Genomic DNA, 25,227 nt, shown 5'->3' on the forward strand with positions numbered 1-25,227 from the left:
GCCCAGACAGGTGTGGGAGCCATGCTCCTTTGTGCCAGACAAAAGGACCACCCTTCCATGGCACATGCTTTGTCAACGCTAAATCACTACAAAATGACCTAAAAAAGCAACGCTCACCTCCCTTATTTTTAATATATATTCAAATGCTGCATTGCTACCTGTGCGCCCTTTGCCTGGCTGTATTCTCCATTGGGCTGGGAGCAGCAGGCTGGCTACAAAGACGCCCATCCCAAAGCTTTGCATTGTATTAACAAAAGCAGCACATGAACCACCCCGTATAAATGGCGTGGAGCGTTTTCCTAAAATCAATCAGGCTCTATTATTCAGTTTAAGCCCAATCTCATTGTCTACTTCTTCCTCCGGAGGCCGATTGCTGCCAGGTAGAAAATTAAGTTTCCTTTACTTTTCTTCCCTACACAATTTTTCAGTGTTTCGGCACCGTTGTTCAGTGTGGGAAACCGACTTCCTGTCTCAATAAACAAGTGCACACAAGGCTTTTCTGGACACATAATGGGGTCTTTTTCTTCTTCTTCTTTTTTTTTTCTTTTTTTTTTTTTTCTTTTTTTTTTATTTTATACAAAAATCATTCCACACTTAACACATCAATGAAGCCACTTAAGCTCTGCTGCATCTGAATTAAAGGGGGAATTGTGTGATCAAAGAGTGTGAAGGAACCACACATGGAGTTCTTCAGACGCTCCACTTTTGTTACATTTGATACATAACAAACCCAATAAATATGCTTATCCCAGTAGCCCGTTCCATTATCTCATGCCCTTATGCTGAAGAGCATTTCCTTTAAGAGCTTTTTTCTCTCCTTTGTTTTATGGCATCGTAGATTTGAGGCAGTTTACGTTAAATTAAGATGCAAAAGAGACCGAGGGGGAAAAAAACAAACATATTTTTTCCTCCCTATGCCCAAATAAGATAAAAAATCGCTCTGCTCTGTGAGTTTATCATCATGCTCCGATTGAGCACATGGCAGAATGCACAGGCAGGTATGATCACCTGCAGAAAGGGTTATTGGAGCCGGCTCACAGCACAGGGCAGGAGGGGAATGTTTCCTAAACCCCTTTGCAATGGTTCTCTTCCCTATACTACTGATCCATTTGCTAAGAAAAATGAAGATTTCATGCACCTTTCCTGGTGGATGGTCACAGCTTCTGCTTTCTGGTTGAACCCAACATGTTCATAGACATCACAGTACGTGACACTGAGCATCCATGCCCAGCAGATGGCTAACACCAATGCTCATCTGAGCAACCTGCATTGACACAAGGGCTTGCCATAGGATTGCAAACTGCACGCTCGGAGCTACTAATTATTTGGTCTGCTGCAAACAATCGTTGCAAAGGATCCACAAGACAACTCATTTCAAAGTAAATGACAGGTGCTTTTAGCAGAGCTGCTCATTAATAGGTGTTTTAAAACATAATTGCCTTTTTATCTTATTGTTTTTTTCCTGTCTCCCCCCTGCTTTCCCCAAGGAGCCCTGGCAGAAATGCTGGAGACAAGATCTATCCACTGAAATACAGAGACCAGAATGCATTTTGGAAGCCTCTCTTTCTACCACAGAACATCGCCTGCTTCTCTCTTTCTAAAGCTGGATGAAAAATTATCCCGTCCTAAAACCACAGATGGAACTGAACACATTTAAATGCTTCTCACGGACTTCTGTGCAGCAACAACAGCACCTGAACTATCAGGAAAGAAATGTGTTTTCTGCTCTGTTTAATTCCCATCATTAAATATCGCGCCTTTGTAATGAACGGCGGCCCAGTTATAGCTCCCTTTGTTTCTCCAAGCAGTGTTTATCTCTTGTTGCTTCCCAAATGAAAACAACCAAACAAAACAACCCCCTGCCAGCAAGGCAGAGCCCAAACTTCTATGTAGGACATGGCTTCATCTCCAAGCTCCCACCAAAGCCAGCATGGACTTGAGGGTTTGAATGAGATAAGCCTCACAATATCTGACCTTGTGCCCTCAGGTTTTTTTTATAGCCCCGAGACATCAAACTCTGCTAACTGAGCTTTTCATCTCATCTGTGCTTACCACAAGTCCAACCATGTTTCTACGGAGCCTTCCTTGAAACTCGGTTCCTGAAATCACATACTTCAATGGGAATATCAGTTTTCATTAAAATGGGGGCCAAGAAAAAACAAAACAAAAAAAAAAAAACCCAAAAAGGAAGTATTTAACATTCACAGCTCAGGAGAAAAATCTTGTAAAACTTAAGCAAAGAGAGCCAGCAATTTCAGAAGCCAGAAGGCAATGAGAATACACCTACTACCTCTCAGCTTTGAGCACCCAATCTTTGCCTGTTTCTAAACACATCAATTCATAGCACCACCCCAACACCTCCATGCTACAGATGAAAGCATTTGGGCATGTAGAAAAGGAAGATAGAAACAGGCACCCAGCTGGTGCTAGAGAGTAACGCAACAGAGGACGTCAACAGAAGCACCCATGGTGCAAAGGGAAGTATTCAGTTATAGCCATAAGAATATTAAAGGCCACTTCCATACACCTTGGATTCACTTCTGGGTGAGCCAATAAGGAATAATCAGACAGCAGCTTTTAAAACAGCCTGTTTACAAGAGCCTGAGGAAAAAAAAAAAAGAAGTGGAAAGCCTGTAATATCTAACCCAAGTCCTTGCCAAAACACTCCAGTGATAATGAAACAAAGCGGCATTTAGTTTTTAACAAATTAAATTGAGAAAAGAAACCACAAAAGACCCACAGAGCCACAGCAGATAGCCGGCCTAGCAAAACACTGCGTCCAAAGATTAAACCAATTCCCCACTCTGATTTTTAATCTGCATCTAAATTGTGAGACAAATGTCACCAAAAAGAAACCAACCCAGAATGGGTATTTAAATGTGGGGTGGTTTGGTTTGTCCCGCTGTAAGAAATAAGGACTCCCTCGCTGCATTAATTCAATTAAGCTTAAAAACAGCCATGGGAGGAATGAGAAAAAGATTAGAAAACATTTCTTATCCACATATAAACTGATGTTTAGCTGTGGATTGAAAAAAATATAATAATGATGCTGTCCACTGTGTGGGCAGAGATGATCTCTCATTGATTTTGATGTGAAACATTTATTTCTATCAGTCACATATTTCAGGTTTTAAAACTGTTTCTAGCAATATCCACAAAGGTACCTGCATAGCGTTGGAACTTCTTTGCTATTCGTGGTTGGAATGGTTCGTCCAAGTGCTTAAATATGAAATCCTTCATTATGAGCTGCAGCCATTGATTCTTATATGGGGGAAAGTATTATAAGCCTGACTGTCTGCTTACAACCAAGTTTCCCCCACTAAATCATGTCCCTTAGTACAACAACTAAATGTTTCCTGATTATGCTGAAGAAGAAGTCAGTGTCACCATGATAACGTGTAGAAATGCCCCTCAAACCACCTGATGTATCCTTGACTCATCCCATTATCACTGATTCAAAACAAATAAATAAATAAATATTTATTTATTTATAAATATATATATATATATATATATTTAATATAATATAAATAAATAATAGTCTGAGCTGAGCTGAGAAAATAAAAGCAAAGTCTGAAGCCTGCCTTGTATATGTCTATCATCCTCTAGGAGCAGGGGTGCTCTAAGGGAAAAGCTCTGCACAGCAATCCTGCCCACAGGAGTGCCTCCAGAGAGGGGCTGGAACTGAAGACCCCAACTCTGACCTCTGGAATAGGACTTAGGAAAGCTGAGATCTCAGCCTAAATCCTTTCCTCAGACCCAGAAACAGAGCAATAGTACACACTAAATAAGAGCAGAAATGAAAGCAGTTTATATAGGTGTGGAACAAGGACATGAGCAGCCTGAGCCAACTGCTCCCTGTCCCACCACTGCATCCTGCCCTCAGAAATCACTGCTCAGCGCAAGGAAAGCTTTGTAGCACAGGATATAACTCATCACGAGCCAAAGTCAGGAGCTGAGCCATGACATTTTAATTTCAGACACTTCTGAAGGTAAGAGAATCTCTGTTCTGACTGAACTTTGGCTAAGCACACACTGTGCCATGATTTTAGTCTGCTCACAGCATTCCACACATTTTCACTGCGGGAGGAGGACAGAGAGAAAAAGAGGAAAACAATGAAAAGGAACAAGAAAGAGCAGGGAAGGGAGAGAAAGAAGCAGAGAAAAAGAAGGAGTTTGGTTTACAGGAGGTGTTTTATTGTGTCGATACCCAAAGGCTGGATTCAATAAAACCTCCATCTGGCTCTCATGCAGAGCAACCTCCTCTCAGACCTCGCAGCAGCCCTCCTCACCTCCACAGCCAGTTTTTGGAGGCTTGAGAGAATTTGCATGGCCTTCCCTCCTGCCACAGCAGGACAGGGCTCTTTATTGAGTCAGACCCACAGAAAGCATCTCTCTGACTTGCAATCATTGCTGAGATTAAGGGTGACTTCAAACCCAGAGGATGTGCCAAGTGTGCTTTAAAACTTGGCTTCAGAGCGTCAGCTATTCCCCATGTGCCAGAGCACCAATAAAGCCAAAGGACTTGCTGAAACACTGCACTGAGAGTTTGCTGAGCGAGGCTCACAGAGAGCCAGACGAGCTCTTTATGAGGGTCTCCAATGGCCTTCCACCCAACAGAACCTCCAGCTAACACATTTTCCAAGGTCAAATCAGAACGTAGGGTTAAAAACTCCCAGACCTACATAAGCCTCTGTCCTACAGTCCTTATTTTCTGGTCTGTCACAACCTCAGGTGCCAGAGATGTAGCACAAAATAAAAGGCTGGAAAGACAGCAAGATAAATGAAGCTCACATCGATAGACAGAACCAATTAATTAGGTGGGGCTGATGCATGCTTAGGCCTTTGTCAACTAAAACTACTTTTAACTCTCAGGAACACTTTTTTCCCTTGTGCTGCAAGGTTTGATCAATAAACCTCAGCTAAAATACTCATTTCCCTCCCCAGCAAGTAGGCTGCTAATTTTTAAGTCACTTAATTCCTTTGTTAATTCTCATACAGCCTTTTCTCCTCCTGAGAGCACACATCGTAGCTGGCATTCTGGCTCCCATTTTGTCTCATAGCAAAGCACACACAGACAGACAATAACAGAGGGGGGAAAAAAAAACCCACCCTATTCCCTTCTCAACAGATAATTCTCGTGTCTTGTTACAGAATTTTCAGGCTGTAAATCAAGTTGAAAAGCTAATTTAAGGATATTCACTTGCACTATTCAGGGCTGTATAAACATTCCCAATTCCAATTTTTCATAAAGACATATGCGAGCATTTAGAAGGGATTTAAAGAGCCATTTTGCAGTTGAGAAGCTCGAGATCCGACGCTTTATTTTCTTCCTCCCCCAGATTATCGTGTAATATTAATACACAGGAAAAAATACACATCTATATGTACATTTCCAGGGCCTCTACGTATTTATGAGGTCCCAAGGGATGGCAGAATTCCTTTAGCCAGGAGGAAGGCCAGAAGAAACTGCAGGACTGAGGCTGACTGCGGAAACATCAAATACACGGCAGCGTTCGCTCCGACGCTGCAATAGCTGTGCAAGTGCTGCGGTGTTGGTTTTCACTGTATCTGCTGGTTTAATTGTTTCTGCCTGTTCGTTTCTTTGTCCACCCAAACCGCTCGCCTAAGGGAGGTTTAGAAATCAAAAGGTAGGGCCGGAGTCGAACAGGAAATGAGCGCCGGTGTCGCGGCGTTATTAAAGCAAAAAAGTTCAGGAGTGGCTCCAGGAGCCAGAGCTCAGCAAAGGCTTCAATGCCATCTCCTCCTCCTCCAGCCTTTCTCTGCTCTTCCTGTCACCATCGCGACTAAAACTGAAATGGTGAGCATAGGATGGGAAGGATTTGCCCACTGGAGGTTTTCCCCTTCCGCTGATGAGTTTTGCCTTGGATTTGGTGCAATCCCAGCTGTATATTTCCCCATGCAACCTCAGCCCATGTGGGTGGTTGTGAGGACAGAGATGGTGTTTGGGTCGGGTGGGGGAGCGCGAATGGAGCTCCTGAAGTTCAGAGCACCTCAGCCCCAATTATGGCACACGGAATGAAAATAAACAGAGCCCACATAGAGTCCGTGAGAGGGATTTCCCCCCTTTTCTAAGTGCACTCTATCTCTGCCCTCCACTATCTCTCTCTCCTTTCCTCTGATCTCCAGGACAAAAGAGCCAACCATCACAGATTCAAAACCCAAGCGAGGAGGAGATGTACTTAAAACACCACATGGCCAATAAAACCTATTTTACAGCATATCCCACCTTTAACAAGCAACTTGACCAATGTAAGCCAAAACTCTGGCCCAAAATCCCTTTATTAAACAGCGAAAAAAAAACCAAAAAACCACAAAAACCCACCTCCATCGCAGCCATCTAAGCAGCCCTATGATTATTAGGGAAAAAATATTGCTCCAATTTCAAACATCCTCATACTGACTGTCTCACTGCCATCGTGTGCTCCCTAACCAAAAAGCATGAGGCCACAGATTCCAGGCATTGATTTGGGTTAATTCAAATGGCAAAGACGAGGTAGGCAAAATAACAAGCAATTACCTTTTCCTGCCTTTGAAGAACAATGAATTTGGGACCGGTCCAACTCCAGAAAGAGTGATTACAGATTGTAAGCCCAAACCTCCACCTTTTTTATGCATACAACCTATGTATCTGTACATGCATTCCACGTGCATCCTTTCTCTGTACATACACTTATCTGTATTCCGTAACACTCTACACTTGGAGGTTTAATTAAAGATAAAATTCAATTATTTATTACATGCCCTGCTAATTATTTCTGAAGCTCCATAAAAGAGAGCAGGAAAGCTACCCAACACAAGGCATAATTAAGGAGAAAGGCAGCATTTGTGTGGTCACTTGGTGGATTCAACATGCAAAACGTTTATCGTTTAACCATTTCCTTTATATTGTGCACCAGGGTGGAAGGCTCTGAAAGCCAAGCAGAACTACAGAATCGGCTCTAATATATTTTTGAGGGGGGAATATCTATGGCTGTGAGTATCAGCAATCGCTTTAGCAGATAATAAGCAACGTTAAATGAAACATGTAACTAAATAGGCATTAAGGGCCTTTTACGTACTTGGAAGAAAAGAAAACAGTTTTTCTCTTTTTTTTCCTCTTTTTTTTTTCTTTTTTTTTTTTTTTTTTATGCTGCAGACTGCAGGCATTTTGGTCTATCTCTGTCAAGTGCAATTCTTTCTTGATGAATGACAAGGTACGATAATAGGCTGCCGTTACCAGGACAACCAGACAGCAGAGCTGTGTGCCTTGAATTTTGTCATCTGAAAATGAAACCAGAAGCAAAAGAAAAGCTGAGAATCTAGCGACAGATTAACTCGAGGGGGGTGCAGCGGGGGGAGAGTGCAGGAGGAGGAAGGAGAAAGCAAGGGGGGCTGCTGGGGGGTGGAGGGGAGTAGATTACAAGCAATTAAAATTGCTGTAATATGTAGTATCCATGTGTGTGAGCCTGCATTGCCATTTCAGCTACTGTTTGCCAATAGGCTTTCACCCATTTTCACTGCCACTCCCTTTGTTCCAGAAATATATAGAAAGATTTAAAAAGTACCTTTCAGACAGCCCCTCCAGCACACTCACCTTCACCATGGGTGTCCCTGAAGTGCTGGCTCACACCCTGCTCCCAGCTGCACTTCATCCAGTTCCTCCCAGTTATACCTACGCAGCTGAGGCTACAGCTGGAAGCTGAGGGTGGGAAGCCCACACTTGTTCTGTGATTTATGCTGGGGCAGATAGTGTAGGACCTTACATGGAGACATTCATCCCATGGCTAAAGCAGAATCTCCAACCTAACCCAGTGCAACACAACCCAACACAACCCAGTGCAACTCAACATAAAACAATGCAACCCAATGTAATAAAAGGCAGGGTCCAATGCATTCCCCTGGGGTTAAGATCGTCTCAGGGAAGTCCCTTGGTTACACCCTACCAGGTAGGGTCTAATTTGTGTTCACAGACACAAGAGTTAGAGGGTATTCAGCAAAAGGTTGAAAGCAGGAAGACCGAAGAGGCAGCAGTGGCCAAACTCTGATCTGGGACCAACTTTCAGACTTCAGGGTATCTGGATCTGGGCTTTTGGTTTAGGCCTGGACCTTTTGGAGATGAGCAGAAACTGTAGTAGACTATTTTCTCTATCCTCTCCTTTGTACCCCAAAATATGAATAAAATAAAATCCAATGTAAGTGAGTTTTAGACCTGAAAAAAAGCCCACTCTGCAATGCAAGTATAACATACCCACAGGCCCTACAAAACAAGCAGTTATATTCATAACTGAGACAAAACTCTGCTCAAGCCATATTAACAAATAACTTTATCATATTTCCTCAGCAGTGTAACCTGAATCCTCATAACATTCATGTTTCAGAGTCACCATCTTCCACTCTCTTCATGGGTTTTACAGACATCTCTTATCAGCCTCTTGGATTATAAGACAAAACCTCCTCCTACCATTCTGTGGAAGAACTGCTGATAAAATAAGCCTTCTCCAGTTTCTCTGCCCCTCTAATTTCTTTGTCCCTTGGGCAAAATTCCCCGTGATCCTTGCACAGAGTGGGTGAATCATTCATGGTCTCCTACCAAAGAAGGCAGCGTTTTTGCCAACTTTAAAGATGAGGAAACCAGCACAGAGAAAAGCTGCCTGACTCAGACCCTTTGAAGCCAAAGGGACTCTGGTTTTCCATCAGTCAGCTTTGAACCAAGCCTAACGGCCTCCCATGGCTCAGAGAAGTGCAAGGGGGAATATGGGCTCCTGGCTCAAAACCTCAGGCCTCCAAAAGCCAACTTCCTTCCCCACAAGCTTTCTGTTCACAAGCTGATTCAAAATGGAGTAAATTCAATTAAATAGAAAGGCAAAGCAATAAATGTTGCTTAATCAAAATTGCCCCACCTTTGCACAGGAAAATTACACTCTAAGAATGACAGTAGTAAAGATGATGTGTTCTTGAAATAAGGCTTCATCACCTGTGCATGTCTTTGCATGGGAAGATCAGATGATTTTAAAGTATCTAAAGAAAGTGACTGTCCTTACTGTTTCTCCATAGACGCCATGGATTATAGAAGAATGACTTAATTTTTTTGGCATCTTGACTCTTTGAATATTTTCCATGGAAAAAAATGAAGTGATTTTTCTCAATATCATCACTTCTATGATTGACTTTTTTGCCATGACAAGTCCAGGACATTTCAGTTATCTTGATTTATTTTTGCTTGACTAGCATCCTATGACTATGTCTACATGGCACCGCAGAGAGGAACCCCTGCTAGCTCTGGCATCAGAAGCAGTCTAGTTGCATCAGCAGCTTGGTTCCACATGGACTAATTAGCTTTGGTTTTCAGGCAGGGTTGATGCATTAAGCATAGTTCTGCAAAGCTTTGGAGCTAGGTGGACTTCATCTCTACGGCACATCTGTAGAAGAGGAACCAAATGATGCTCAGGACTGTGTACATTCATAGTAAAAGGTGGTCTCACCTCACTCACAACGTATATAGGTCAAAGAAAGAGCTTGGATTACTGTTAGCAAGGAAGGATACCAGTGTTTTTTCCCCCAGTTTAACAGATTGAACATGAGGGTCAAATGGACTGATCCAAAACTATCTCTGCCTAAGCCCCCAGTTGGCCAAGACTCACCATGACAGTAAGGAGCACAGATTCCACAGATGGGAACTGAATTAAGACCTCTTAGTTTCACTACTAGCCCATCCTACTGCTAATTTATAACCTTCTTTCCATGTACCTCTGGGTTAACTCGGCCTGAAGCTGAGTTATGGTTCTTCTTATCCCCAGTGAGTTGAAGGAGCCGTGGAAGAGCACGCTGGAGTTTACTCAGCCTCGTGCATCCATCAGCAACGTGTCAACCAGTTTCCAGTTGTGGAATCCTTATTGGTGGTGATGATGGAAGAGGCACATGGAATAGGCGGGGTGTTCAAACCCACCATTGAGCCCGGAGAGGTGACAGCTCAACAAATCACCTTTAGATCTGTGAATTCAGCAGATTGTTTCTGGAAGTTGTTGAGAGAAAATAAATATGGAAAACCACAATGTCGTTTCTGAGAGTCACTTTTCAGAGCCTGACCACATTTTAAGTATCTGTTAAGTGATGTCCTTTCTCCTACCCTGCTTCTCGCCAAAACCAACCTCGTATCAATCTTCTGACAAAGACAAGTTTGACGCTGGGATTCCAGACACCAAAACAAATAATACCACCTACAGCTCTCATGAGTCACAGAACTCATGTGATTTAACAAAAAAAAACCAACAAAAAACACTACTAATTCTTAGTATCAGAGGCGCAAAAAAGGGAAATAACTCAGCTAGTAAGGTTTTTTCTATTTGTGAATGGTCTTGTGTTCCAACGAGAGAGAATGATTCATAAATATACTGATGAAACAGCACAAAGAACACATTTTTATGTACTCAATGGACCCAAAGCACAGTCCATTCGGGCTTGCTTTGGCCTCCCCAGCACCCCCTGGGAGATCTACCTGCCTGAGATGCACAGCTTCCTTTCCATTATTTAACTTCCATGTGAGCCCATCTGCCATGAACCTGAGCCAGCTCCAGCCTCAGTTTCTCTCTCCAAACATGTTTTGGTTTGCAGATCGCAGCCAGCTCAGATTGGCCAACTCTGGACAAGAGAAGCAGTGATGTCTTTGCACCTGCCCATGTAGATGAGTGCTATTGTGCTGCTTATAGTCTGTGAGGAGCAGAAACATGCCCTGGATAGGCAGGTCCTTAAAAAGCTTCTCCAAAAGTCTTTCCTGAGTGAGCTCTCCCAGGGACAATGCAGCATTTGTAAAAGGAAACTGGGGAATGTGATTCTTCTGGAGAGACGCAATGCTACACTTACATCCATGGCATCAGGATACTCTGGTTGTGGGTACATTAAAGTGTATTTGATTGCTGGTATTAAATGAGAGCCTTCCTAGTGCTTCTTGCTCAGAGTGCAGCGTCCAATAAATTAGTTTGGAAATGGCTTTAGACTTCTGCAATAATAGGTTTTTGGTAAGCAACAGGACTCTTAAAAGAACCACTTTATCATTATGAGAAGATCATAAATGAGAGTTAACTCACAGATACGGTCGTTTGCTAACCATCAGAGGTAATAACAAAATATGAGCCACTTTCAAATGGACTGCCAAGGAGGAAGCTGGGGGAAAAAAAAGCCCTGTCACCAATCCACAGCAGACCAACAAATGCAGGCAAAACACACCGCACTGCACAGCCCTGTAGATCCTCCTTCTGCCAGATTGCATCTCTCTTTTCTTTAAGCAAAATCATGGGCAGAGAGAAGTGCCTCGTGGGTCTCATCTGCAGTGTGTGCTGGAGGTGCGTGCTTCTTGCTTGCTCACAGCATCCCAAAAGGATGATCGTGCTGACTCATGCTGAGGCAGCTGGTTGTGGGGACGTGTGTTAAGGAGCTTCACTGGTGATAAAATGGCCCTTTGACATCCAGCAAAGTTGTGAGCAAAATGAATCCGTTGTTTATGGAAATGCACCACTCTGAAAAATAACTCTCTAATGCTGCTGGGAAGGGAGGGATGCATTGATAGGAGATGGAGGGGCTCAAGCTTTAGTGACAAAGGAGACCAAATATTTGGAGTATGACAAGAAACAGCCTATTCAATTAACTTATCTGCTTTCATAACAGTTGGAGAGTCTCCTGTGTCTACGTTGGTGAGTGGGTGGGGGTTAAGGTAGCTGTCACACTTTGATAAGTAGGGCACTCCGTTATGAAAGATTAAGGCCAGAGATGCAGATACAGCTGAGTGTAAATGAGACTCCCAAGAGTGAAGATCAAAGTTAGTAGGAAAGCCCCAGCAAAGCATGAAAACCAAACTTCCTACCAGAGATCTAAGCACAGAAAAGGCCGTGGTAACTCCCAGCTTCAGGGCCAGAGGCTGAAGACCTCATGGAAAGCTGCTGTGTCAAGCTCTGAGGGTCCTCCCTGGGTACAGGCAGGAAAAGAGGGGTTTCCTTGTGGCCAATAGAAAGAATCAACTTTGCAGGCTGGGGAATCGTGCTAACAAGCCAAGAGGAGATACAGCTTTGATATTTCTTGGCGTTTTCCTCCTATAAATATGAAGACCACAAGATGTTAATTCTTTGGCCAGAAGAGACGCTCTGGTGAGCAGCAGTTTACGTGACTACAAACAGACAAGAACCCTCCGGGCTTTCTTAAAGCTGTGTTTCCTTCCTGGCCCCACTTGTTCAAGATTTGTCTCTGCATTACAGCCAGCTGTGACTATGTAGGAGATACGGGAAGCCCCTTCTGACAGCACAGTGATGGTGATGCACTCCATTGGTGTAGGAGGGCACGGTGCATCGGTCCAAGCATCTCACTGTATTTATTGCTCTGCACATCCACTCCTCAGTGACCACATTCTGTGTCTACCTGATGGAACACAGGCAGGTTCTCCTTACTGTCAACAGAGCTGTGTTGTTACCTTCCCTGTTTCCCTCACTTTGTGAATGACTTCATCTGAAATTTGGGGCAAATCATTCAATTTCCCCATGCCTGTAAAAGAGGGTTTTAAAATGCTTGCAAATTTACCTTGCAAATTGCAACACAGCCATCAGGCCCATCTCACCCGAACATCTGGTGATCTACTGCTCATTACCACATTGTAATCATTAAGTTTGTGGAAATACAGTTTGTCAGCGGTGGGAATGAGGTCTGCACTGATGTTCTGGTCAGAGGGAACAATAAGGGAGACAGTGAAGAGCTGGTTTGGCAGTGGCACTTCTCACTTTTCATATCCCAGCCTCCTTTAATTAACTTCTCTGAAGCACGTCGAGAAAGAAGGATGGAACTCGGAGCTCTGCTTGCGGATGCTCTGATTGCAGCAAGGCTTTGCTCCCAGCAGCTGCTGCTCACTGCTGCTTTCAGGGAAGGGGACGCAGGAGGAATCTCCCATTGAGATGCCAGCACTGCACACAGTATCACTGCTTTACCTGGGCTTAGGAATTCTACTTAAAACTAATGGCTTAATGGGCAGTGGAGCATCCTGAGCAGCTCATGGGAAAGCAGGGCTGCATCGTGCACCAGCTCTGGACAAGGTGTTTAAATGGGGGCACAAAGACACTAACTCAGCAAGAGCCCTACAGACTCATTCTGAACTCTGCACTCCTGCATTCCTGCCCCACCATTACCTGCTGCAGTGGCTTTAGCTCTGGCTTTAGCCCATCCCTCCGACCGACAGGCAGTGATGGATTTCCAGCAGACATCACCCACAGGAGGCTCCGTTTTGTTCCCCTCCTCCCATTCCTGAAGAACTGGGTGCACATCCAGCAACTTCCAGGAGAGCTGGAATGATTTACATCAGCTGGGGGATTGAACCAGATTATGTTTAGCTTTAGTCCCCTGTTTCAGAAACAACAATGTTATGAATAATCCTTTTATGTTCATACATCTTGTATAAATATCTGAAACATGTATAAAACCGAGGGGAGGAGGGAATTCATTAAGGTGGTCCAGGGGAATATCGCTCTGGGAAAGAAGGGGCTGCTTAGGAGATGTGAAATGATTTTATCCCATTGCTTTGAATTAATTAGAAGTCTGAGCTGTACGTAAGGAGAGTTTTCCAGCCGGTGATTGGCACTGGAAGGTGGAAGCATCTTCCATAGGAACTCATGGGATCATTGCTGTGTTAGTCCAGCTGCCCTCAAATATGTGGAACAGCAACTCTGCTGTATTTTACTACAAAATTCCCACCAGGCCAGGTCCGAATCTGGAATCAATAGTAATCCTTCAATAGAGTTCAATGGACTTCAGGGCAGGCCCCATGTGCTCATTATTGAAAGTAAATAAAAGGGAGAAATAGTGAGTCAAAATGTGACACCGGTGGTGATTTTAATAAACCCCCCTCATTTTTTAAAGGAGAACTCTTCAGGCCATTTTTTTTTTTTATGATTTTTTTTTTAAGACAAAACAGTGCATGCATTGAATTTTGGGATCAATTACATCATGTCACACTGATTTCATCTGGTTACCGCATGTTATTGGTGGGAATGTAACTCGATGCAGCTCAATGCAGCTTGTGGCACGCTGTGATTTATTACAATGTAAATGATGAAGCACCCAAGAATGTTCAGGCAATTGGATTACTCCATTGACTGAATGTTCAGACGTCTATTTTTGGAGGAGATGTCAGTTTGTGCCATTTTAGATGGACCGACCCACTGTTATTGGGGGGGTGGGAGGGAGATCCCTCATCTCGTTGTGCTCTTAGTGTTACCTTCTGGCTTTCTTCCTTTCACGAGAGCTGGATTGTAATTACAAAAGGTGGGACTGATGTCTTAACAAACTTCACTGGGAAAGGAAAGGGCAAACTTCAGGATAAATCAAGCCCAAGTCCAAACTTTGCCTGCAATTCAAGTGGAATGAGGGTACAAATGGTGTTTTTGCCATGTTTTCTGGGGATAGGCCAGCAATGACCATTGCCCTGGGATAGAAACGGGAGCAGAACTTGCCTAGAACCCACCAAGCCCAGGGATACCAAGTTCTGAGCCCACCCCATCCCGTAGCCTCATAAATCATCCTTTAGATTCCCAAAGCTGGAAGCTGTTTAGACCCACGGCTCTACACAGACAGACAGGAAGTGGAAAAACTGTTCCTTTCTTTTGTTTCACAAATATTTTTAAGCCGGCTCCATGCCAAAACAAAAATAACTGTAAGGCTGGAAGAGCTCGGGAATAACATGGCACGACAATAAAAGGTTGGGCATTATTGCAATGGATTCTTTAATTCAGCCAAGAGGAGAAAGTGCTAAAATCAACACAAAGGGATCCCATTAGACCATTAGTAGATGAAAGGCTGGTTCCAATCGCCTGGGTTTACTCAGCTGGATCTCCTTAGGAACACTGGAAGCTGAGGTGGGGCCTGATCCTCTGTTACTGTGTTCCTAGGCATAAGCAGCTGGGGGGGCTGTGGGTGTGTGAAGGTGAGAAAGGAATTTAATGTGTGTGCATGGAGAGATAGTTACCACTGCTAGAGCAATCCATCCTATGATGTCAAATTAATCCATCTCTTCGGAAGTTGTATGAAGGTTCCAAGAATTGGCTCCCATCTCGATGACAAACTCCTCATCTTACATGAAAGCGTGAGCAAGTTCTGGGAAATGGATTACATTTGAGTTCCAGACTTCCTTTTGATACGGATTAAAAGCCCAGGGGAGTGGGCTCTGCTAACCTGAGTAGGGTCTGCTGAGGAGCTCTGGGTTTAATGCTTTAACATCTGATTCTTTGGGCCAACTTTAGTGCTGGTGCCATTCAGTCAACAACACCAGAACCCGTGTCAGAAAGATTGCTTTCCCATTGAGTCTGTGGTTACTGCATGATCCAAAGCCCAGCTCTGGTGGAGGTGGATAAAGGGGAGAAAGCCAGAACTCTGTGATCACTCCATTGATCATGTGATCACACCAGGGTAGAACCGAAGCTAATAAAGTGCAAGGGATGGTACTGCCTGATCTAAGTTAATACTTCACATGTCAGAATCACACCCTGTTCTGCTACTGCTTCACAAGGGCATCCCCCAACTCTTGGTACCTTTACCTCCTTTGTTGCCTTTTATTGCAGATCCAGAACTTCAGATCCCATCATAATAAAGGGACTGAACTGGTGCTGAGCTCCAGTGCTGGAGTGGTGCAAATGGAGCCTATGCAGCCTCAGGGGAAAGGTGGGTCCCTTTCCTGCAGAGAGAACAAGCTCCCCTTATCCCAAGCTAACAGTGCAGGTGATGGGGGAGCTCATGCCAAAATGAGCCTAGCATGACCCAGCAGATATAAGAAGTATAACATTCTTACAGGTGTAAAAGCTATTTGAGCTGTCATTGCAGCACACTGAGCATTAAGAGCTCTTTTATGGGGAGAGCTAATGCTGGGCAGGAGTCAACAAGAGATGGAGAGCTGTGCTAAGAGTGACCAAAGGGGCAGCTCCATCCCCACTGCCCTATTACAGGTTTATTCCCAGGCACGGAGGGAAAAGGCCGTAAAGGAAAACATTTTAAAACTCAGGGTGCATTAGACAAGTGATTGCAGGCACTGTGATTTATAGCTGTGGTAATGGACTGCATCGCAGAGGACTGAAATCCAATTATCAGCTCTGCCATCTCAGGCAAAGCGCCTCAGCCAAACTTCCTAATCAGTGCTTTTAGGCACCTGCCCACCCCATGGAGGAGCAGACCCAGGCATGAGGAGAGCAAAGCTCTGTGCTGAAAGGCAGCCCCTGCCCACACCATGCAGGGAAGAGGACATGGAGGCAAAACATCTTGCACTGCTCCATGTTTTACAGCATTAAGCCCTGTGTTGTGTTCTGACAGATACGTTTCAGTCTGAATTAAAAGCATCCCAAAATGTTTTGTCCTCCCAGTTCCGAGCTGAGGAGCCATTCCCAACAAGTGTTGTCTCCTTTTGGGTATTGAAACCCACAAAGGAATTAAAGCAAACAACCAAAAAGGAAGGTTTCACACGGTGTGTGCCAAAGGAATGCGGCTTCTCCTTGGGCATCTGTCCCTGAACAAGAGAGACCTTGGGTTCTGTATCTCAACTGAAGAGATAAATGTGCAGTCACACCTCCCTGCTGTCCCACCACGTTCTGTGCAAGGACTCAGAGAATCCCTCACAGGACATTGACTTTAAGCCTTCGTTCTGCCCCTGGAGCTCTCTTTGGCTGTCTGCAGCCCCCCAAATTCACTCCATGGGTTCCCAGCCATCAGGCTCTCCATGCAGGCTCAATGGCCAGAGGGTTGTGCTCGTTGTGGGTGGGGTTTGGGGACAGTTCTTCCTAAAACAGGGCAAGGAGAGAAAAATAAATCAATAGAGCATTTCTACATGTCTGTTTGTGCAGTGTCAGCTTGTATGACATGACTGTGAGACCATGGAACACTTGGCTGGGAAAAGAATATGGGGACTTTAGGTGTCATTGCAGCAAATGCCATGTGCTTATATGTTTATTATTTGTAACTCTCTGTGTATTGCAAAAGGAACCGTGCACTGACATAATGGCAGCGAGCAGAGCATCAGCAATGCAAAGCTGTGGCTTCCCTCCTTCTCCAGTTCTGCTTAAGCATCTTTCCAAATCCACATTAAAGGCCAAAAAACTGCACACGGGATGGGAGATCACGTGGAAAAGATCAGAAGGAGATGAAGGAGAAAAGAATTACGCCCAGGCTGCACCGTTCCTCATGAATCACCTGTGAAATGCAGGAGAGAGAAATACAGACCCCACTGGTTTTTAGTGTAGTTTGGCCTTAAAAGCTGGAAAATCTCTTTTAAAGCACCTTGCCCTGCTGAATATCCATGAAGGGAAAACACACCCAAATGACTGGAGGCCAATTCAGACCCTCTGTGCATGGGGTGCCCCGAGTTCTGCCCCCCAGCCCTCCCCACCCCAGCCCCAAGCACTCCATGCAGGTGCTCCAAAGAGGGAACCCTGGGGGGAAAGGAGAGGGGATCAAATGAGACAAGCACACTTTGGGTCACTGATTCACAGATTCACCCTTTACTGGATTCCATGCGAATAACCACGTATACTCTTGGCAGGTTCAGGCATGATACAAACACAGGTGCACACGAAAACCAAAGTCCACCAATCTCTTTTGGTTGCTGTTTCCCCCCCCCCTCCATCTCCATCCCACTTCTCACTCTCCCCATAGGAGCACCCAGCTGAGCCGCAGACTCCACGCAGAGCAGAGCGGTGTCGGTGCACTGAGGCAGCTCCTCAATCTCTGATGCTTTGCAGCATTTCTCACGTAATTCATCTTAAAAGCGGCGTCGGCAGAGAAGAGAGCAGCGTGTGATGGCTGGGAGGGCTTTCAGCCTTCAAGGAGCAGCAGCCGTGTCGTTCAGTGCATTGCAGGAGCCAGAGGAGCCGCTGGGGGATCTCTCAGGTGCTGGCTTGGCTCATCCTCTGTTGTGTCACATACAGCACCCAAGGAGCCCTTTGTGTCCCATCTTCCACAGTCACACACAGCCCAGGTGGGTTCAGCGTGGTGGATTTGAGATGAACCAGCCGCACTCTGACACTCTGTTGTACATTTAGCCACAGCCCATCCACCCCTCAGAGCCCACAGGTGTCACAAACCATCCTCGGACATTGGCTGCTGGATGCTATGCCTTACTTAAAGGATAAAAGCATATATTATACAGCAAAGCTTATGCTCACCCTCACACACCCTCCCTCCTCCTGACCACCTCCCTCCATCCAGACTGCATAAGGATACAAAGAACATACACTTGAGATACAGTGTCCCATCCATCAGCCCTCTCTGTTGGGACACTGCTGGAGGTCCCAGCTCGCAGGAAGGCAGGGTTGTGTCAGGTTGGGTATCAGGGGGATGTTGGCTGCAGCATGGGAAGAGCTGCTCAGCAGCACCAACTGCAGCACGTGGTCTCAGCCTTCCACTTGGCCTGCCTTGTAATTCAGAGACTCAACTTTCATCTTGGCTATATGTATGTAATTTTAATTGGTCGTAACGTCCTCAGATAGTAACACAGTTAACAGAGAGCCAGGCAAAGGGCACAAGCAAAAAGGAATTTGGGGGAAAAAAAGGGGGAAATGTGTGACTTGCTGATAAAAATAACATATTCATCATTACATCTGAGGGGGTCCCAGGGCATTTCAGTAACCCCACTCACAACCTGGAAACCCCTACAGGGGTAGGATGTACACTATGAAGTACTGCAGCCCCACAGACAGGAGTTACTGCACTGCTGCAGCTGTGCTGATGTCCTCCTGCTGCCTTCTCTCCTCATACTCCTTCCACACACCCTACATGAAACAGTCTCATAGATGTGGAGGAGGAAAAGTCTCTTTGCACGTGCAAACAAGTAAATATGAGGCAGAGCATCGCACGCTGGGCTGGGCAGCCCATTGTAACACAGGAGCCCATTACTCAATTTGGGACCAGAGCAAAGCCCAGAACTAGTGCTTAACCTGAGTGCATCCAACGCAGCCAGCAGATCAGCTCCTAAATGCACCACGTGAACATGGATACACGCTCAGATTGAGGCCGTATAATGAGATGCTCTAACATCTGATGCACCAAACTCCTGGGGGTGTGCTGTGGGTTCAGCGCCCTGCAGGTACCCGACATGCTGCCCTGCACAACTGCAGGCTGCCGGATGGGGATCATGAGCAACTACAGCCATCCTGCTGGACACCCAAAGCACTGCCCAGCTGGTACCATAGGCCTTGCTATCAGAGCAGAGCACACATCAGAGGGCACAGGCCCCACCCCAGCTCTGCCACGTGCTGTTCAATGGCAGGAAAATCAGACAGCAGGCAAACCACAATTAACTCCATAAAAAAAAAGATCTCGGACACCAGCATTAATTCACCGAGCCCAACTCCAAGTGAATCAACCCCATCACAATCAGCCCAAAATGGCTCCTAGCTGATAAGGATGGATCATTTTTAATAGATCCAGCTTTTATCAAGCTACGGGTCTTATTATCTTCCCCTTTATTGGCTAATATGGAAAATTCCAGCCTCATCTATCGCCCTCCTCTGAAAAGCAAATGGTTTTGTGCGGAAAGGAAGATCCTGAAAAACAGCCCCATTAAAACATGCGACTCTTTGTAACCTTTAGTGCTGTTGCATCGGGTGGTGGGAAACACAGCGTCGTGGGGAAATGTAGCGTATTATTAGATTTGATGAGATCCATTTTCCTGATGGCTTCTGAAAGATCTCCGCGTTAATTAGCCAAGAATACGGCCGAATTATTTCATTATCTCTACTTTTGTGCCATGAAATATGTTGTCGTATCACAACGCGCTACCTCGCCGCTGCTGCCTGCACTTAATGATGCCTTTATAGTTGGTGATTTCCTTTGTTCTCCCACTGTAAGTGGGCTTTGGTGGTGCTGGGGAGGGCGCAGAGAAGGATGCAATGCAAAAAAATCTGTTTTGGAAGTAAATCTGATGTGTGGGAAAACCTCTCTTGAGCTCCGGGTCCCTTCTGCCACATGCAGAACATGCTTTGCCTACATAGAATTGTATTGGTGCTACAGCAGAGCTGCACTCATTGCTAAAGCAACAGGGAGAGGAAGAGCAAAGAAAGCATCGCCTGGTGAAATGTGAAAGCAGCAAGGAGCGTTTTTAACAAGGAAGAGGTAGATTATGGTAATGACTCTGACTGGTAGGGTCCTTAAGCATTACTAATTAGCATTTATTGCCTGGATTATTGAAACAATGTGTGTGTTCCCAAGAGTGAAGAAGAACCGGGATGCTCTTCCTTCCTAATGCTGGGAACGGGGCTGGGCAGCAGCGCTGTGCAGTTGGCAGTGGGTGAGCAGAGATACATAGTGCCAGCAGGAACCCACAGCCCAGCCAGCTGCTCCACATCACAGCCATGCACTGCTCTGCTCCCATGATAGGGGGGGAAAATAATAATTAAAAAAATAGGGCAGCACAAAAGGAAAGTGGCCATTAAAGCGCCCAATTCATTTGGCAGCCGAGGAGCAGGTGAGGGTTTACCTGATCCTCTGCCTTCTGTTATTACTGGGGCTGCATGCAAATAAACATTTCACCATGTTAAAGTGCTGAGAAATGAAAGAGTTAACGGCACCGACAGCAAGAGGTGCAGCGTTCTGCCATTTGCAGCAAGTGCTCGGCTGCCTCCAAATGACTTTGAGGCTGCAGTCAGATTTCCTCCCAGGCTGCGCCTTCATAGCCAAGATTTATCACAGGGATGAAGTTTTGAATTAGAAATCAATTAGAAATTAATCAATCATTTAATCAGCACCGGCCACTAACGCTCGGCTATCGGATCTCAGCTCCAATTTGGTGGCTGGCCCAATAAATCCTTACGCTCTTTGGAAATGATTCAGAAGGAAAAGCCAGAGCATTGTCCAGGTTTGGAGCCACAAGGCCACGCAGCCTCGTGTTCCAATAAAAGGGCAGCAATGGAAGAAAGCTGCAGAACGCCTTGGATTATTTTTTATCCTTTATTTCTTTTTTACAGCCATCAAACCCCGGTGCCTTTCAACTTGGGAAAGCCAGTTCCAACTCAGCTACAAGGAGGTCAAACCCACAGAGCTGCACTCACAGATATCAGAGCTGTGCAAAATTCGAGGCTTGTTTCCTTTTCCCCTAAGCTCAATATTCCAAAACGACAGACGTTATTTCGTCCTCCTTATCTCCCTTTAATTATCTGCAGTACGTGTTGCACGGAATACTTGGGAATGCGTTAAATTAAATGTCAGGATGGCATATTCCATATATACCCCTAACTGCAACAAGGCATTTGGTAGAGCTGAATCCGCACCGAGCCCAATTCCTTCTCTCCGTTAATTCAACTCACACCCAGCTTTTATTTTTCTCTGCCATTTTCCTCTTCAAACACAAAACTGCTTTTATTTCTTTTTTAGCTCACAGCTCGCTTTCATCCCGGTTTAAACGCACCGGAATGAAATCAGCACTGAAGGAACGGTGTCAGGCTTAAGATCAGCTCTTCCTTCACCTCTACGGACACCACCAAAGCGAACCCCGAGCACAACACCCCTCCTTTTGTCTGCACAAGGCAAAGAACGCCGCAGAAGCGCAGCGCTGAGAGCTCAGCTCTCCCTCCCTTCGGCTATTAATACCGCAGCTCCGTTCGGGGAACGCTGACATTGGCGCAGCGCCCCGCGCAACCTGCGCTGGGAACCGAGGGGCGAGAAAACACCTTCCATCTCACTCGTTATACCTGGAAAAGCAAAGGACGGAGGGTCCCGCTTTGTGATCTCCCTATTTTATTACCGCACGGTTTCTTTCCTCTCATTTACCCTATTCGTATTATTTTTTCCCCTCGCAGCAGCAAGGCCCGGAGCAGCCGCGCTGTCCCTTTAAGCCGCCAGCCCCTCTAATTGATGTGTCTGGGCGAGTCTAGACTGGTAGTGATTGAACCCGCTCCCAATTATGTTCTTCATTGCGCCGGAGCTGAGCGCTGCGCGCCCGGCGGGGAGGGGAGCGGGCGCTGCCTCTGCAGCACGGAGAACCCCCCAACGCCTCCCCCTCGTCCTCCTCGGTGCCCCCCTCCCTTCCTTAGTGCCCCCCCTTTCCTTACTCACCCCCCCCCGGCCATTGTTTTGCCGCAGCTCCGCGCATCGCCCCCTCCGCAGCCGCGCATCGCCCCGCGGCAGCGCACAGACAATAGCGCCGTAAACCACCCCCGGGGGCTGCAACAAAGCGCGGCCCTGAGCTGTAAGATGGGTTTCAAACGAGCTCTGGTGGGGGGAAAAATAATTAATAATAATAAATAATAATAATAAATAATAATAATAAAAGGGAAAGTAGCTTTTTGTCTGTCTGTCCCCTGTGTGGGGATGGGGTCAGCACAAAGGTGGGCGGGTTGCTCCGCTCCCTTTGCCCAGCAGGTAATGGGACGCTCGGATAGGTTTCTCGCTTCGAAATTCGAGGTTTAACGTACAAACGCGGCTCCGTCGGCATCGCTTTCATAACGGTCAATAATATTACAGCATCAATCCAAAAGGGAAAATAAACAGCGCCGAGAAGCGAGCAGAACCTTTTCCAGTTCGATCCCTATTAAACAACGGTACCGTCGGGTGTGAGCAGAGCGAACCCGACGTTGCACCATCGATTCATTCTCGGTGCATTGTGGTCGGAGTTAAAGCGTTTGCATTGAGATATCAGACAGCAATTCGGTGCCGTAACAAGGTACAGTGACTGCGTTACAAATCGCCTTGCAGAACACAGATAAGAAATACAGATCCAGCCACAATTAGTTTTACAGCAGTATATATATATAAATAAAAAAAAACCTAAGGAGGAAAACAGCAACGGGAACACTCGTAACATTTGACATTTACATCGCAAAACCAGGAAAGCTGGACGTTCCAGAAAAGGACTATAACAAAAGTTCAGCGTTTGCTGGTGGTTTCTTTCAGTCATTTCCAACCAGGGCTGCACGCAGCCATTTTAATTCTTTATTTTCGCTCTAACAAGCGGTGAGATCCGACCTTTCTCCTGGCTGGATATTTATATATATATTATATATATATATTATTATTTTTTTCTCTCTCCGAAGAGCACATTTCTAAGATTAATCGGTTTTAAACTTGGAAGCATGAAGCATGCTGGGATTTCAGCTGAGGTCAAGCACCAATGTACCGAGCTGTTACTGTTACGCTCTCAGGGTACTCCGTGCTGCTCTCAAGGAGGAAAATAGCAAGGAGAGATGATGCTGCGAGCCCGCACCGGCCTGCAGCAAAGCACAGCTCTCCCAGCAGGAAAACACGTCTACGGCTATTAATACACCTCCGTATGTAAATATATATATACATATCTCGGGTTTATTTACCCCCATACATATTCATACACACGTATCGCCCGTGCGTGTCTCTATACACACACCTAAGAGCTGGATTTCCATGCAGCCGTCCCGCGTGTCTCTTATCTACACACGCGTGGATGGAACAACGCCGTGTGTGCACACACCCCCGCACAGCATCACCGTGAATGCACACACACACACACACACACATATATACACACACACTAAGAGAAACCTCCGGCATAACCAACGCTGTGTTCATGCGAGGCTGGGAAGGTGAGCAGCCACCACTGCCCTGCCATAAGGAAGAGCTGCACTTTGCTTTTTCAACCCCCCCCCCCCATATCTCCCTTTAAAAGGAACAGCGCTGTATGTGTGTGTACACGGCTCTATACACCCGCGTATACATTGGATAGATATAGAGAATAAAATAAAGATGTCAAAGCACAACTCACAGCTCCCAAGAGCCTAACCCGTGGATTTAAAAGCTAAACATCACAAGTTAGGGTCTCAGGGATTGAGAGGGGCGCAACGAGCTACTCCTGGCAGAAACCGGGGAGCAAAAATCAAAGGTAAAAAAAGGAGAGAGAGGGAAAGAATAGCAGGCAAGTTCAATTCCTGGCTCAAGATTACAAAACAGGACACACAGGTGGAAGGAAAGAGCTTCTCTAAGGACCCTGTGTTGAGAGAATACATTCCAGTTTTAATCGTTCGCACTCACACACACACACACAAAAATGACAAGGCGCGGCAGGTTCCTTACAGCTCCCATCAAGGTCGCTTGCGACGAATGCATTAAATAACGAAGAGGGAAAAAAGAAAAAAAAAAGAAAGGGAAGTTCGGAGCAGTGACGGAATTATTTTCATTGTTTCAACGAAAAGGAATGCAGAAATAAGAGCAGGAATATGCAGGCTCTCCCTGCAGCCGCCTGGCACAAAGCGTGCAGCAGCATAAAGGAGCTGCCTCCCCGCCCCCTCCGCCAGCCAGCGGCCGGCGGGGATGGAGAAAAACCCCGAGCCGCGAGAAAATCAGGTAGAAACTCACCATTTGGAAGCGGGGGAGGCTCCGTTCTTCAGCGCCAAGAGCAGGGGGGAAAAGCTCGGGGGGTAGCGGGATGAAAGGGGGGGGGGGGGTGGGGGGGCAGGGGAAGGGCAGCGCCGAACCGAGCCGGACCGGGCTGCGTGCCCGCCGGGTTTTGACACCCGAACGAGCGCGGGCGAGCTGAGCGAGTGCGAGCGTGCGGTGTGTGCGCAAGCCGGGGGAGGGAGGCGAGGGTGGGTGTGTGCAGCTGGGCAAGCCGCTTGCATTTTTAAAACATTTTTTTTTTTTTTTTTTTTTAAAGGGAATATATCAAGGAAAAAGGGGGGAAAAGGAACCGAATTCCTCCGCAGCTCCTCGCCCCGCCGCCCTCCTCCTCCTCCTCCTCCTCCCCTCCGCGCTTCCCACCGCCGTCGTTGTTATTATTATGATCGCTGCGGAGGGACGCGGCCGGGGGGGGGTCCGCACGCCGCGGCCCTCTCCTCACCCCCCAGCAGCAGCCGGAGAGGGAGCAGCCCTGCGCTGTCAGCGCTGCCGCAGCCCCGATGCGGCCCGGGGGCTCCGGAGGGAAACCTGGAGAGAAACCCCGGGCAGGAGGGACCCCGAGCCCCGCACGCACCCGCACACACAAAGGGAATCCATCCCGCACCGACTCCTCTCCGAGCACCTTGTGCAACCCCAGCCAATGGAAATTTACGCCGGCCATAACCGAGAGCAGGATTTCGTCCCCAGCCTGCCACCTCCTTCTCCGCTCTTCTCCCTTTCCCTCCCTCCCTTTCCTCCCTCTTCCCCCCCTTCCTCTCTCCCAACCCCCCCCCTTCCCCCATTCCCCCCCCCTCATCCCCCCCAAATAAATAATATGGATCTGCACCCTCCACCCATCTCTGGGACCGTTTTAGGCCC

At 46.4% G+C, this 25,227-nt stretch overlaps 1 protein-coding gene and 1 long non-coding RNA gene across 20 annotated transcripts in view; one reads left to right on the forward strand and one right to left on the reverse strand.

The window, feature by feature from the left end:
• Window positions 1–17,490: 17,490 nt before the first annotated feature.
• The window catches only part of LOC107324204 (uncharacterized), a 123,549-nt gene continuing 115,812 nt past the window's right edge, over window positions 17,491–25,227 (reverse strand). For 14 of the 19 annotated variants that reach the window (XR_014938263.1, XR_014938259.1, XR_014938255.1 and 11 more), the window contains one exon: window positions 17,491–18,131. The gene's annotated coding sequence lies outside the window, so the exon portion shown is untranslated. Of the gene's footprint in view, window positions 18,132–24,330; window positions 24,634–25,227 lie in introns of those variants that run through there. The other 5 variants (XR_014938258.1, XR_014938268.1, XM_085526115.1 and 2 more) reach the window with 3 other exon arrangements.
• Window positions 18,124–25,199, forward strand: LOC146755286 (uncharacterized). Its single transcript, XR_014938278.1, has 2 exons — window positions 18,124–24,318; window positions 24,629–25,199. It is a non-coding gene; the product is annotated as an uncharacterized LOC146755286 (long non-coding RNA).

This window comes from Coturnix japonica, chromosome 34 (genome assembly GCF_054131305.1).
Source record: "Coturnix japonica strain WE chromosome 34, WE-NBRP24, whole genome shotgun sequence".
Taxonomy (NCBI): Eukaryota; Metazoa; Chordata; class Aves; order Galliformes; family Phasianidae; genus Coturnix; species Coturnix japonica.